This window comes from Neolamprologus multifasciatus, chromosome 14 (assembly GCF_963576455.1).
Source record: "Neolamprologus multifasciatus chromosome 14, fNeoMul1.2, whole genome shotgun sequence".
Classification (NCBI taxonomy): domain Eukaryota; kingdom Metazoa; phylum Chordata; class Actinopteri; order Cichliformes; family Cichlidae; genus Neolamprologus; species Neolamprologus multifasciatus.
This window is the reverse complement of record NC_140452.1, coordinates 30,891,857-30,905,492: the sequence shown is the minus strand read 5'-3', so window position 1 is coordinate 30,905,492 and position 13,636 is coordinate 30,891,857. Positions and strand designations below refer to the sequence as shown.

Below are 13,636 nucleotides of genomic sequence, written 5' to 3'. Positions count from 1 at the left end.
GCCAAAATACCAGCTACTGTGTGTGCAAACCTGGTAAAGACCTATAGTAAACGTTTGACCTCTGTTATTGCCAACAAAGGTTATGTTACAAAGTATTGAGTTGTATTTTTGTTATTGACCAAATACTTATTTTCCACCCTGGTTTACGAATAAATTCTTTACAAATCCTACCATGTGAATTCATGGATTTTTTTTTTCACATTCTGTCTCTCACAGTTGAAGTGTACCTCTGGTGCAAATTACTGACCTCTGTCATCATTTTAAGTGGGGGAACTTGCACAATCGGTGGCTGACTAAATACCTTTTTGCCCCACTGTATGTCTGAAAATTCTACTTAAGTATTTGTACTTTATTTCCCACCTCTGATAAAAACACAGAGTGAAACGAGATGAGTCAAGAAGAAACACTCACATAAAAAAAAAAAATCCTGATCCAGCCCTAACTATAAGCTTGATCAAAAAATGTGAGCTTGTTCCACAGAAGAGGGCCCTGAAAGCTGAAGGCTCTGCCTCCCATTCTACTTTAATATACCCTAGGAACCACAAGTAAGCCAGCAGTCTGAGAGCAAACTGCTCTGCCTACACACAGATTCAATATTAATTTCAGTGACCTTCGACTGATGTAACCGGGTGCCATTAATGCCAACGTTAATTATTTCTTTACAAAATCTACATTTATCCTTAGCCAGCAGTTTCAGCGTCATCTGCTCTGGCCCCTGGAAGACAAAGAACAATGGTCGCTGGTCGCTCCATCTTCACATTTCTCAAAACAACATTAACATGTTAAATATTCCCCCTGCAGTTTCTTTCTCCATCTATCGAGATGTCACTAGCTTGGGCTGTGCTGTACTTGACTCATTTCCAGATGTAATCAGTGGGCACATTTATTCAAATGGCACAAGGCTAATGGCTTTTCTGGCATTTATGTGTTGGCCTCAGTGTTTTAGTTCAGCATTAAACGGTAAAGTTAGGTGACCACACCTTAGATTTATCTGTGTTAGGCACATATAGCTGAAAAGCTTCAAAAAGAGATCATTTTCTTGCCTGGTGAAAAATGTGTCTTTGTGCTTCACATGAAAGACCACTGAAATAAGAGGAATATGGTCACACCAGATAAAACCCTTTAAGTAAAGGTGGTTTCCTTAAGCAATCTATTTTAGGGCAGATTCTAAGCATGATTTGCAATGGGGTATTTTAAGTCTTTACAATAAATGTGCCTGTACTAGTTCAGTGATTTCAAAACAACTATAGCCCCAGTTAAAGAATCAATAAGCAATTTCCAACCTAATGACCAGGAAATGTAGCTAGGGACAGTGTAGAGTGTTATAATAGTATTCAGCTGTTTCTAACTGTTCTGAGGTGTCAGGAGTGACTATTAAGACTTAAAAAGATGCAGGACACCAAATGTGCTCATTCAAGAATGTCAGTGATTTACTTCAAACCAGTCTTAATACGTTTATTAAGACTGGTAATAACGGCTGAAACACTGCCAGGCAAATGGTCAGTTTTTGGGTTTTTTGCTTGTTTGATTTTTACAGTGCAGCCTCATTTAGTCTCACTTAGTACTAATATATCAAGTCTTTTCACAGTAGTGTGGAACAAAGTATTGCCTTACTGTACACCCAAGTGGGAGAGTACAGGAGAGGTAATAAGGACTACAACTGAAGTTATTCATGATTCAACAGTTTCACATTGCATTTTCATCTTCAGTTCTGTTTCATGTCACCAGAATTCTTATTGTGGCTGTTTTGTCTGGCATCTCTTAAATGTGTCACAATTGCATGCAAGAGTCTTTCAGCTGCATACTCCACATAGAGCAATGGTGGAATTTCAAATGAAGATCAGCTAGCTGCAGTTGGTCGCTGTCCCAAAAAGTATTCTATCCAAACAGAGGGCAACTGTGGTTCAGCACCATGGAGAGCTCCTGGTATAAGAAAGAGAAAGTGATTATTTTTGGCAGCTGCAAAATCTCATACTGTTCTTTTTCAGCCATATAAAATACACTTTGGGCCACTAACATGCACACTGATAAAAAGGCTATTTCCATCAAAGTGAAATGGAGGTGATGTGTGATGTTTATGCTTGGTGAATTGTCATAAATAATATATGAGTAATATACAGTGCAGTAGAACAGTTTTAGGCACTTTTGGAATAACGCAATACCATCTGGCTGGCACTTGGTCCTGAATACATTCTGCAGCAGCACAAAATCCCTAAATGGACTCGCTGTCTCTTTGTTTAGTATGTAAAAGCTGGTGCAGGTCAAGAAAACAGCTGTGACGTGAAATCAACTTTTATTTAAATTTTATATTTTATTGACACAATTTTTTTTTTTTTAAAAAAGGTCATATATAAGGGTTATTTTTGAAAGGATAGTGAGTGATGGTTGAGTGTTAAGGCTGGATTACATTTACAAGTAGCAGCATCTTATCTATTGAGAGACATAATATTAGGAACGCTAGAATTATCCTCAGCAAAAACAAGATGTCCTGGACCAGACTGTAGAACCTAAACACGATATCTCTACATCGTCACCACTCATCACCATTTCTGTCACATGAAGAGATAGAAAACACTGAAACATAACAACCATAAATTATCCAGGGTGCTTTGAAGTACTACTTTGTTTGTTTGTTTGTATTACATTAGACTTACTATTGTAAGAATATTAGTGGGAGCCAGTGAAGGGAAGATAATCTTTGGTTCAGTACAACCTAATGTGTGAGATTTTCCCTTGTTTCATCTATTCATCTTCCACCTGTTTCCTCTATACTCCAAAAGATTGGATCGGCTTCCACTGTAAGTCACACAGAGGAACAGACAGTTTTCTTTAAGCCACCAATCATGCTACTTTAGCTTGTTGCCAATCCCAGATTTGGCATTTCTATTCTGCTATCCATGGTGAGATCTAACATCCCACCTCATATCATCAGAAAATTCTCCATTTGACTCCAGATAATTAGCACAAGGTTAATTTTTGGAGTTAGAGCAGGTCATTTATTAATCAGAAGGTTGGTGGTTCGAGTCAGTATGCCAAATATCCTTGGGCAAGACACTAGCCCCAAGTTGCCCACCAATGCATCCACTGGAGTATGAATGTGTTTGAATTTTAGATAGAAAATGCTCACGTTGAAAAAGCATAGAAAAAAGTCTTGTATGAAAAATTATGAGCAGGTGAATGAGGCTTTGAGTGCTCAGGTATTGTAGAAAAGCGCCACACACACACACACACACACACACACACACACACACACACACCTCCAGACAAGATACATAGAGACTGCAAGAACATCTCATTTCAACTTGAACTGCGGGAACTCTAATGTGTTACCTGTTTCTTTGGTCATTTACCATATAAATAACTTGGACTGTGTATCAAGATTCACTTTAAAAGCCTGTCCTAAGAATAGGAGAGAAAAGGGATAGTGTCAGAGAAAGACAGAGTTTCTGGCTCGCATTACGGAGAGGCCCTCAAAATTTATTACTCTCTCATCTCATTAGAGGGTCTGAGTTTCTCTTTCTGGTTTCTGGTTTTGTGCTTGTGCACACTTTTCCCTGGACTCTGAATTCAGCAACAGTGCATGAGGGGGGTCATCAAAGTTAATCATTTACATATAATCATGGGATTTAGGCTTATGACATTGTCAGGATGACCTTCTAAAGTTTAAAGCACTAGAATGGAGAAGAAAGGTGATATTAGTGCCTTTCAACTTGGCATGGATGCTTTACCAATTTTCGGGGATTTTCCCACAAAATCATTTCTATGGTTTACAGAGAATGGTCCAAAAAGTATCCAGTGAGTGGCAGCTCTGTCAGAGTAAATGTCTTCTTGATGCCAGAGCTCAGAGGAGAATGGCCAGACTACTTCAAGCTGATAGGAAGGCAACAATCAATCTAATACCCACTCATTACAACTGAGGTATGTAGATGAACATTTATAAATGCACAATACAAACATTGATGCAACTGGACTACAGCAGCAGAGGAGAATTCAGGGTGCAATTGGTGTAAGATAGTACAATTTCTCCAGGCTCATCAAAATTGAACAACAGATACTAAGCAAATAATTGCCTGGTCTGGGTCTCAGTTTCTGCCACAACTTTCAGGTGGCAGGATCAGACATTTGCAAATCAACACTTCGGGATCATAGATATGGTGTAATGCTGTGAAGCTGTTGCAGTACCAAATTCAGTGTGCACCATTGGCAATGTGGTGTAATTGGAGACCTGTATAATGGATGATCAGCTGACAAATCTGCAGCAACTGTACGAAGCTATCATGTCAACACGGAGCAAAATCTCTGAGGAATGTTTCCAGCACCTTGTTGGCACCCAGGATTAAAGCATTTCTGAAGACAAAAGAGGGTCAACCTGGTATTCACAAGCTATAGTTAATGAAGTGGTAAGTATATGAAATAAAGAACTAGACAGTGTTGATAAATCTGAGGTATAATTAGATCAGAAACAGATGCTAAAAGTGCAGACAAAGTTTCTGACTAATATAATTTTCATTGTCCATTTTAGCCATCAATCTCCTCTTTTAACCTACAGAACCACACAGAACTCCTTCCTTCTCTACAGTAGTTGCCTGGCTGTTCAGTGTCTATTCATGTTATTTTACAGTATGTGAGCATGTTTGGCCTAACATATACTGCTGTTAAGTAAATTATTTATGTGATGTGAATTCTCTGACTGTGCTCTACTCTCGGCTTTCATTTTGCCCAACTCAGTTTGCACATTCTGCTCAACAGTCTGAAGTAAGGGTAAACCAAATGGACATTTGGACTGACTTCAAAGTGTTAACAAACATAATCACTATTATATAAAGCAATCAGTTCTTATTTTCACATACATAAAAGGCTGCACCACCTATGCAATCACTTAAAAACTTTTCAGAGGCAAAGAAATTCCCTCTTTCGGCTTTCCTGGAGACATTGTGCTTTCCTCATAACTAAAACAAGGATTCATGGTGAGTTTCTTTGGACTCTTTTAATACCTTGAAGAAAATGCGACTGGCAACTAAAATGACTGTATTTCTTCTCGTTTCTTGCGATATTTCTGTTGTCAGCACAAGTGTTTTCATCCAAGCAAAGGTTAAGGAATTAAAGAAGTAAACTTACTAGTGGTACACTAGACTAAAATAAAAATGTATAGTTATTAAAACTTATAATCTACACTATGAACATACACATCATTTGGTAGTCAGTGCTGTGTTGTTGCTCTCCTCTGACCTCCAGGCAGTATAGCATTATCATACTGGAGCAGACAAATGCTTCAGGTCTTTCTCCTAAGTAGATGGTGGTCCTGCTGCTGTCTCCCTCCACTGCTCTGGGAGATGTGAGCAGACTCTCCAATCAGCCTCATTCTTCTTTCTTTACAGCTTTACAGCTACAGAACAGCTGACAGCACATTTTATTGGTTCTTATCAGCCTCAGCCCCTGCAGCAGGAGTCATTTCACATTTTTCAAATCTGATGCCTCTTGTCCACAGAAACTCAGGAAACATATGTTATGTGCCTCAGTTCTGAGACTAGCCTTCTCTGTGGGTGGAAGGGTGGCGATTTGGCAGTAATGTCAAATGTCTGCTGTAAAAAAAAAAAGTCATCAGCAATTTTCAAAGTCGGACAACAGCACATTTATTTCACAAATGGTTATATCTTGATTGTTTAGATACATCTTCGAACCCAACTTCAAAACTTACCCTTAAAAAGGTTTTCTATGGAAAGGAACTTCAGAGATTCGCTTTTATCACCAGAAAGTGATCAGTCATCCTGTTTGTGTCTCTCTAAGCAAACTCATTCATTTCTCACTGCCACACACTGCACTTCTACCTCTCCATCTCCTGGTTTTTGCCAAAGGACACTCGGGTAAATACACTCTATGCCAGCTAAATACATTTATTAAGGAAGGTAACTTGGCTTTCTTATTCTAATTAACCTCTACACATATTGATTTACATACCTTGCACAAGTGCTTGCTTCTCTGGCAAGTTACAATCTGACATTTATTCACTGTCTAATTGCCTGCATTTTTATATTTTGAATACAATAGAGAGTTGCAAAAGCAAACAGAGCCTGAAATGTCCACTAGCAGCTGACTGTCAGTGCCAAAAAGATGCATTTGTCAATCATTTCCTGTGCGGATGACCCTTTAAACACTGAGGTACCTTTAAAAATCAGTCTTGGTGGTTTCAGTAAATTTTTTTGTATATTTATATAGAAATACAATAAATATTAAACCTTTAAATGTTGGACAATTAATCAACCTTACCAGACAACTGACATGAGAACAAAGGACCGAGCTGTGTGATCCTGTGAAATCTGTTTGAATTAGTCTGAGGTCCCTCACTTTCATGTCAAATCCAAGATTCAATTTACTGGGACAAGATTCAGATAAATCCTAAAAGGCCTTCCAGTTCCTAGTTCATAGGTCACCAGCAACTCTGAAAACTAGCGTGCTCACTAAAGACTGTCTGACTGTCTATTGTTCTAAGGAGCAGGTCAAAGCTTCCTGTATTAACTTTTATGCCACATATCAAAAAGATCTGACACTCAGCTGTCTCAGGGTTTGACTCCTCTGCTCCCTCTCCAGCTTTGCTGAATATCATTGGTAAGCATAGCGCTTCAATACCAGCCTGATCTATTCATGGACTTGATACTGCTTTATACAGTATCCAGTTCTTTATGATCACTCAAGGTGCTAGTAGTCTTATAGAATTTAACAGTCACCAATATGGCGGTAATTGGAAATGCAGGGCCTCAAGCTCCAATCAGTTTATGTCATGAGAGGAATTACTGGAGCCTTAATCCTGCTCTAAACAATCATTTGGGGTAATTATGTCATGTAAAATGGATAGCCAAGTCCTGAAAGAAGAGCATGACTACAAGAGGGAACATTCTGAAGTAAAGGAAAGAAGAAGTGACAGTGAGAAAAAAGAATTTCTAAACCTCCGGCCTCCATCTTTTGTGGTCTCTGTGGTGTGAGATCGCTGCTGGGAAAGGCAGCCACTGTGACAGTAATAGAAATGTGAAGAGCTTGCCTGCAGACTGAAGAGCAGAAGACAGAAAGTGACAGACCTATTTGCTCAGATTGGGACCTGGAGGAAGCTGTCTCTGTGCATGTGTGTTTTGTATCACACATGAAAGAAAATCATGGCAAATTACAAACAGTCCAGTCAAATTAATTTACTATTACCTCTCCATGAACAACAGAATACTGAGGAATCACGTTACTGTAGGTTTAATGGAAACAGATCATTTAAATGGTGAAAACTGAAACCTTGAAATTGGCAGTGATAATTATGATTATCATGAGAGTGTTGGGTTTACATTTTCACTGACCCACTTCTACTTCTAGTCCACATCACTGTCCCATTTGTCAACACAGAAACACAGTCAGTTCTCATAGTACAGACTGTTACTAGAATATGTGCAGTGCAGAGATTTCTGCAACATTCATACTTTTCATTTTGTTCTGCCAATCATTATTTTCCATTCTCATTCCCTATACATAAGCTGTCCCCCATTGTTTAGCTTTGCTTCCTTTTGTGCTTGCCATACACCGTTTAAGACAAATCAAGACAAGTCTTCAGACTAAAATCACAGATTGAAATTAGACCTTCTAAATGTTGCCTTACTTGAATTGTTTCTCAAAAATTCAGGACACAGAGCATTCAGCTGGCTTTTCAATCTCAAAAACTGACTATAGATATTTCTAGTTTTGCTCTGTGAGTGCACAGCTACAAATAAGCCAGTGCTCCACTCGCCGCTGACTGTGGTTTTAGTGGTCCCCTAGCTTGCAGTAGAGCTCCAGAAAAGAAAAAAAAGATTTGAATCTCCGCCACGAGCAGAGATTATGTAGCAGGAGACGCGCGACTCGCTGGAAAGGCAACTAAATCAGGGACAACCACCATTAAAGTCACCTAGCCAGTCTGTTAGTCAAAGTTAACTACTGGTGGACCACCAGTAAATATTTGTAATGAAAATCCTAATCAAACACTTAAATCACTCTGATTGATCAGGCTAACAAAGTTAGAGTGGCTAACGCTAAAGCAATCCAGAGCTCAGAGACAGCCACAAACCAGCAGCCTCGGTATGAGCGAAGGATCAAAGCAGTTATGAGGAAATTGAAAAAGTTGACAGTGTTTTTTCATTTTTCTGTGCGGCTTTCTGCAGCTGCCTCTCTCCAGTGCAGTACACAGCTCTGCCATCAGGTCCCAGCGGCATCCTACAAATATAGGGGAGGCATGATTAGGTGATGGAGAACAGCTGTGTAGATCAGCCTCCCCTGACACCGCACCCTGAACCAACTGCTCCGCCCCCCCCTGCAGCTGAACCAAACCACACCCTCCCACCCCCGTTATCTGATGAAGTTACAAACATACTGAAAAACCTGATAATTGTTTTGTGAAATGTAAATTTGCAGCACATGCTGGTGTTCGGTAAGGTCAAAGGTAATGGTGCAGGTACACCGGTTTAATTTTTCATTTAATTATTTGTAGCTTTCCCCAGTAGCTGAGCTCTTTATTTTCAGTTGTTTAAGCTTCTGTAACTTACTATAGTAAGAATTTAACAATTAAGTTCATTATGATAACAACATTCTGCACTGAAGAAAATGGATTTTTGCTTGTATATGCTGTCACTTAGAAAGCAAATGAAAAATCGACAGGTCGCACTTACAAACACATCAGTAATCTGAATAAGGCCAAGAAAACTGACATCAGTCATGAATATTGTCTCATTTTTATTATGTTCTGCTTTATCTTAACAAAAGCTGTGTGTTCAGTTTTCTACAACACAGAAGTCAAAAATGCCTAGTAGGAACTTAGGATCTACTAATTCCTTAAAACAAAACTAGATAAATGACTAAATATGTCCTTTCCTCTTTTCTTTCTACGGTCCTGTACGGCGTCTCTCTCTCCCACTGTGAAGGTAATGTGCAAAACAGCCACTATTAACATTACATACTGTCATTTGTCCTATTAATTAAATGAAACCATCAGGAGAGGGACTCTGGTGCCCTGATGAGGAGGCAAATATGAAGATCAAAGCAGGAAGGCAACTCTTTGAAGAATAAAAAAATAATCTGTACTTGGTGAAGAAAGAGGAATTTGTTTTACAAAGAAATAGAACACCACGTCGATAAATGATAATTCATTTGTAGACTGTCTCTATACAAGGCAATTATTTTTTGGAAAACATTGCAGGTGGCAATGTTTTTTTTATAATCCACCTATAATAAATATCCCCAACACGTCTACAAAAACATATAAGACTACCTTACAGACACTCTGAAAGTTCTCCAGCTTCCCCTCCCTCAGATAATGTGATCTCTGACTGACACTTCTGTATGCAGCTTGCCACAGTCTAACCTATAAAATATGCAACAACTAATATGGTAACACAGAGTCAGAGGCCTTGTCACAGCTGAACTGGCCACATACAGTATAACAGTTTGAAATGAACACTGTGAAAGATGCAAAAGACGCAACTAGGAGGAGGAAGCAGAAGCAGCAGCTGAAGTGACAGACCAAATCTCCATCCATCATTCTTTTCTTTATCAGCAGTGGCTTGGTAAGTAAATGAGCCACATCCCCAGACAGCACAGTTCAGTGCCAGTGCTGATTGTGACTGTAGACAACAGTTGTGCATCTGCCAAGACAACTGTTTGGAGATTTGATGGAATGTGGCTGGCTCTGTTTCTAGGATTTATCATTATCCGGATAGCAGAAAACTTGTTAAAAAAAATTATAATAAGATAACCAAAAAAAAATCAACATTAATCCGATGATAGTAATCAGTTATTCTTACCGTGTGTGCTACAGTACACCAAGTTTAAAAGCAAACTTCTCATAAGCCTCTGCTCTGAGAAGTAATCTGCCATTTGTGCTTTAAAATTCAGGACAAGCAGTGCGCTCTACATGAGCTGCATAAAAAGAAGACTCGTGGGCGAGGAAAGAGGAGGATGAAATAAAGAGAGGTACAAAGTAATAGTGAAGGGAGACAGACCATTTCTCACCATCAAAGAACTAGTGGTAACATTTGAGTATTCAAACACACTTTAACGTTCTTCAGTCTCCTACTGATATCCTGTGCAGTGAGGTGCTTGAGGATGCTTGAGAGCATTGCTTACTGCCAATAACTCATTTTGAATGTAACAAAAAATTTAAAAATCCGTCTGATTCCCGTTCAACATGTCAAATTTTCTCTCTTCCTATCTCCACTTACGTCTCTTCCTCTCCTCCTTTCCTCTCTCGCTCTCTAGTTGCCCCAATCTGGCACATCACACTATTCCAGGCTACTTGCCAGCATCAGACCACTGTCAAACTGAATCCAATATGCTTGGTCAGGCCGTATGCTTTTCTAGGTAGCGTGCTCCTATGGGAGACAAAAGAACCAAATTGATTTAACTCTCAGCTCCCGGAGAGGAGCTAAATCAGCTCAATTAGAGCGCTCGCGGTCGAAAGCAAAGTAGATCTGTGAGGTCAGATCACATCAATGGACAGAGAAAAGATCCAGTATAGACTAAATAAGACTGGTAGATTAGGTGAGAATGTGATCAACACTGTCTAGCTTTATAACAGAGGGTGGCTTTCACTCTTCCATAGGTTAGAGTCTACTAGAGTATTGCAAAATCATTCTTGGACATATAAAACTGCAATTTTTTATACAATTGAGATCACAATGTTACTGAATATCAAAAACTTCAAATAACCATCAACAGATGAAAGTGTCACGTGAGAGCCTCTTGGTTAGGTCTCATCTATAGGGGGGGGTTCTAATAGATAAAATTGATTTAAACTACACAGAATCACATTTTAACCAATTGGATGTTCGCAAACATGCTCTCTGGCCCTCAAATGACAAGCATCCGGTTTTCCAGAGAGCCACCAGTAAGGAAATGTAGATGAAACTTGGAAGCTTTGATCTGAACACTTGGGAAACGTCTCAGTCTGCTCCTGTCTGCCCTGAACCTCCCCACTAACAGTAAAGACGAACTTCACCTTCAGTCTCCGTGCAGGCGTGCTGCTGCTGTGCCACTTGTCCGACCCCTGGCATCTATCGAGTTTACAAACGTGTTATGCACCGTGACCTTGCTGAGCAGCGAGGTCTGTCTGACACAGATAATTTAATGTCTAAAGTCATACACTTAGTGATACAGTTTCCTAAGTGCGCAACAGCCACAATTCAAAGGGCCAGGTAACAGAACGAGGCACTAACAGGCAGCTAACACAGCTCCAAACAATTTCCAAACAGCCCAAAACTGCATCACAGCATAGTCTAACTCCTGCTACATTCACAGGGCAAATGAATGAAACTGTCTCTCTTACCTTGAAATCCGATGAGGAAAGCGAGGAAGGGGATCCAAACGCTGTATATCCAGAAGTAATGCATGGCGTCCTTCAATCAGCTCCAACTGCTCAGCGCTCCTCCAGAAGAAACTGGGTGTCCTGGCGTGGTTCGGGGGTCCGCAGGTGATCTGTTGACCTTGGAGGGTAGGGTAGGCTTTCCTCAGCAAATAACGCCTGAAAGTGAACGAACTCAGCGGCAGCTGCCGACAGAAACCGCACAAGTGCTGGAGGAACAACTGGTGGATTCTATCTCGCTCTGCCAAGTGGATGCTCGGTGGGCGGCCATTGCTTGGCCTGCGCTGCCATCTAGTGTTTCTTGCAGAAAATAAGGATTTGAAGATACAAGCTGAGCTTGCCATTGGTTCATTATTACCTGAGCTTAATGAGCCATGCGCACATTATAGCAACCCGTTGTCTCAGCGGGCCTCTGAGGTGCGTGTCTCGAATAAATCAAGTTTAACTGAGGTTGTCATGGAAACATCTTTCAGCGCACTAATCCTCACTGATATTGATTAGTATATTAAAGCAACAACCGCAGCAACCAGGCTCATTCATCATCGCCTTTGTTTAGAATTAGGACAATATGTGTTGGTGACATAAAGCGACACACGGATGATGACATCATTCATAGCATTCATTATTTAAAGCACGCTGTCATTTCTTATTTATTCTTGTTCTGCAAAGTTGAAATATTTGCCATTGTTCATTCTGACTGTCTTGTTAATATGAAACAACAAGGCTTCACAATTAAATATTAATTAACAACCGCCAAATGATTTGTAACCTATACATAATTAAAGTGGGCTTCTGTTATGAGGCACTGTTTATTAGTGCGAGACAGCACAGTGGGGTTTGTCGGGGCACCAAAATAGCTTCCTCTACCTCTCATGGTGATCTCTGACCTCCACTGCTGCTTAGAATAAATGGCATCTTCCTTAAGGTCAGCGGCAACCTGGAAATTGCCAGTAGCACCTCACCCATTGCCGGCAGCATCCACGAAGCAAATATTGCATTACCCTCAGGATGACCGATTGCACGGTTCACTTGATCCTCTGCGTCCAGGACAATAGCGGCCACTTCATCTGGACTGAATGACTTCCTGTCCTGAAGGTCATTGCAACAAAAGCTCTAGAGACGAATGTTCTATGTAATTGTTCACATCAGTTTGGGGCTACTTTTTTCGAAAATGGTATTTTTATCAGACATTATTTGACGTGAATTGATCACTGTTTAATTCCTCACAGTCTGAACGCTCTCAGAGACTTTCCAATTAATGTTTGCTGAAAGAAAATCAGGATCTGCCAGAAATAATGCTGAAAAGTAATTACTGAAGTGAAGACGGGCATTTTTAAAATATTTCTAACACTCTTTGTGCCTGAATGTAGTTTTAATTGCTTGAGAACATAATGCTGCTAGAAGATTATCTTTGAAACCTTTATATGAGCATCGTCTGTATGACGTCACTAATTGGCTTGACGAAACCTCTCTGACCTCTATAACAGTTTACACACAATATTCGTGCTTAAATCCGCCTGATGCTGCCCTTGTCATGAGGCGTCATCCTCACACTGTGGGCAATGCAGAGCTGCTTCAAATGAAGCCTTCTGAATATCTGCAAATCTTTACCTATTGAAATCTCAGAAGCTTTTCAGTGAACTTCACCTGCCAAGCTCTTTTCCATGTTGCTGTGGAGCCCCCAAGTGTAACACTAACTTTCCACCAGCTACAAGGGAGCTTTTGTGTCATTAACTATAATCTTTGACCTTTCTGGCGTGCCTTTCTTCCGAGGATTGAAATGTTCCAACTGAGGCTTTGATACGATTTTTTTTCTTTAGGCATCCAGATCAGAGTCGTCCTTGTGGATAAAGCATCGAACACTTTATCCTGTACAGATGTGCACTGTCTGCACAACCAGGCCATGTATGAAGCACCGTTGCCGCTGCAGAATTTGATGACAGAGCTTGCCGGTTTGGTACAGGATGCTGGTCCTCTGTATGTTCGCCATTTGCATACACACACACCTACACTCTCTCTCTCACACACACACACACACATAGTAGAACTTTTTTTAATTTACTTTTTCTTCAGGATTGTTTGGACTCCTTCAGGAAAACACATTTCAATTTAGTGATGGAAGAACATGTTGGTGACAAACTCTTAATAATTCATGCAGCATGAGAAAATGGTTCAACACTTCTCAGAGAACACCGTGTACAGTAGTGCTGAACATTTGCCATCCATCAGTTTTAGACGGTGGGGGAACCGTAGGGCAAGTGTTGAATTATTTAA

General features: G+C 40.1%; 1 long non-coding RNA gene across 1 annotated transcript in view; it reads right to left on the bottom strand.

The window, feature by feature from the left end:
• Positions 1-13,392, bottom strand: part of LOC146504379 (uncharacterized) — a 72,440-nt gene extending 59,048 nt beyond the window's left edge. The window contains exon 1 of the long non-coding RNA XR_014877848.1: positions 11,327-13,392. This is a non-coding gene — a long non-coding RNA (uncharacterized LOC146504379). The remainder of the gene's footprint in view (positions 1-11,326) is intronic.
• Between the last annotated feature and the right edge of the window lie 244 nt (positions 13,393-13,636).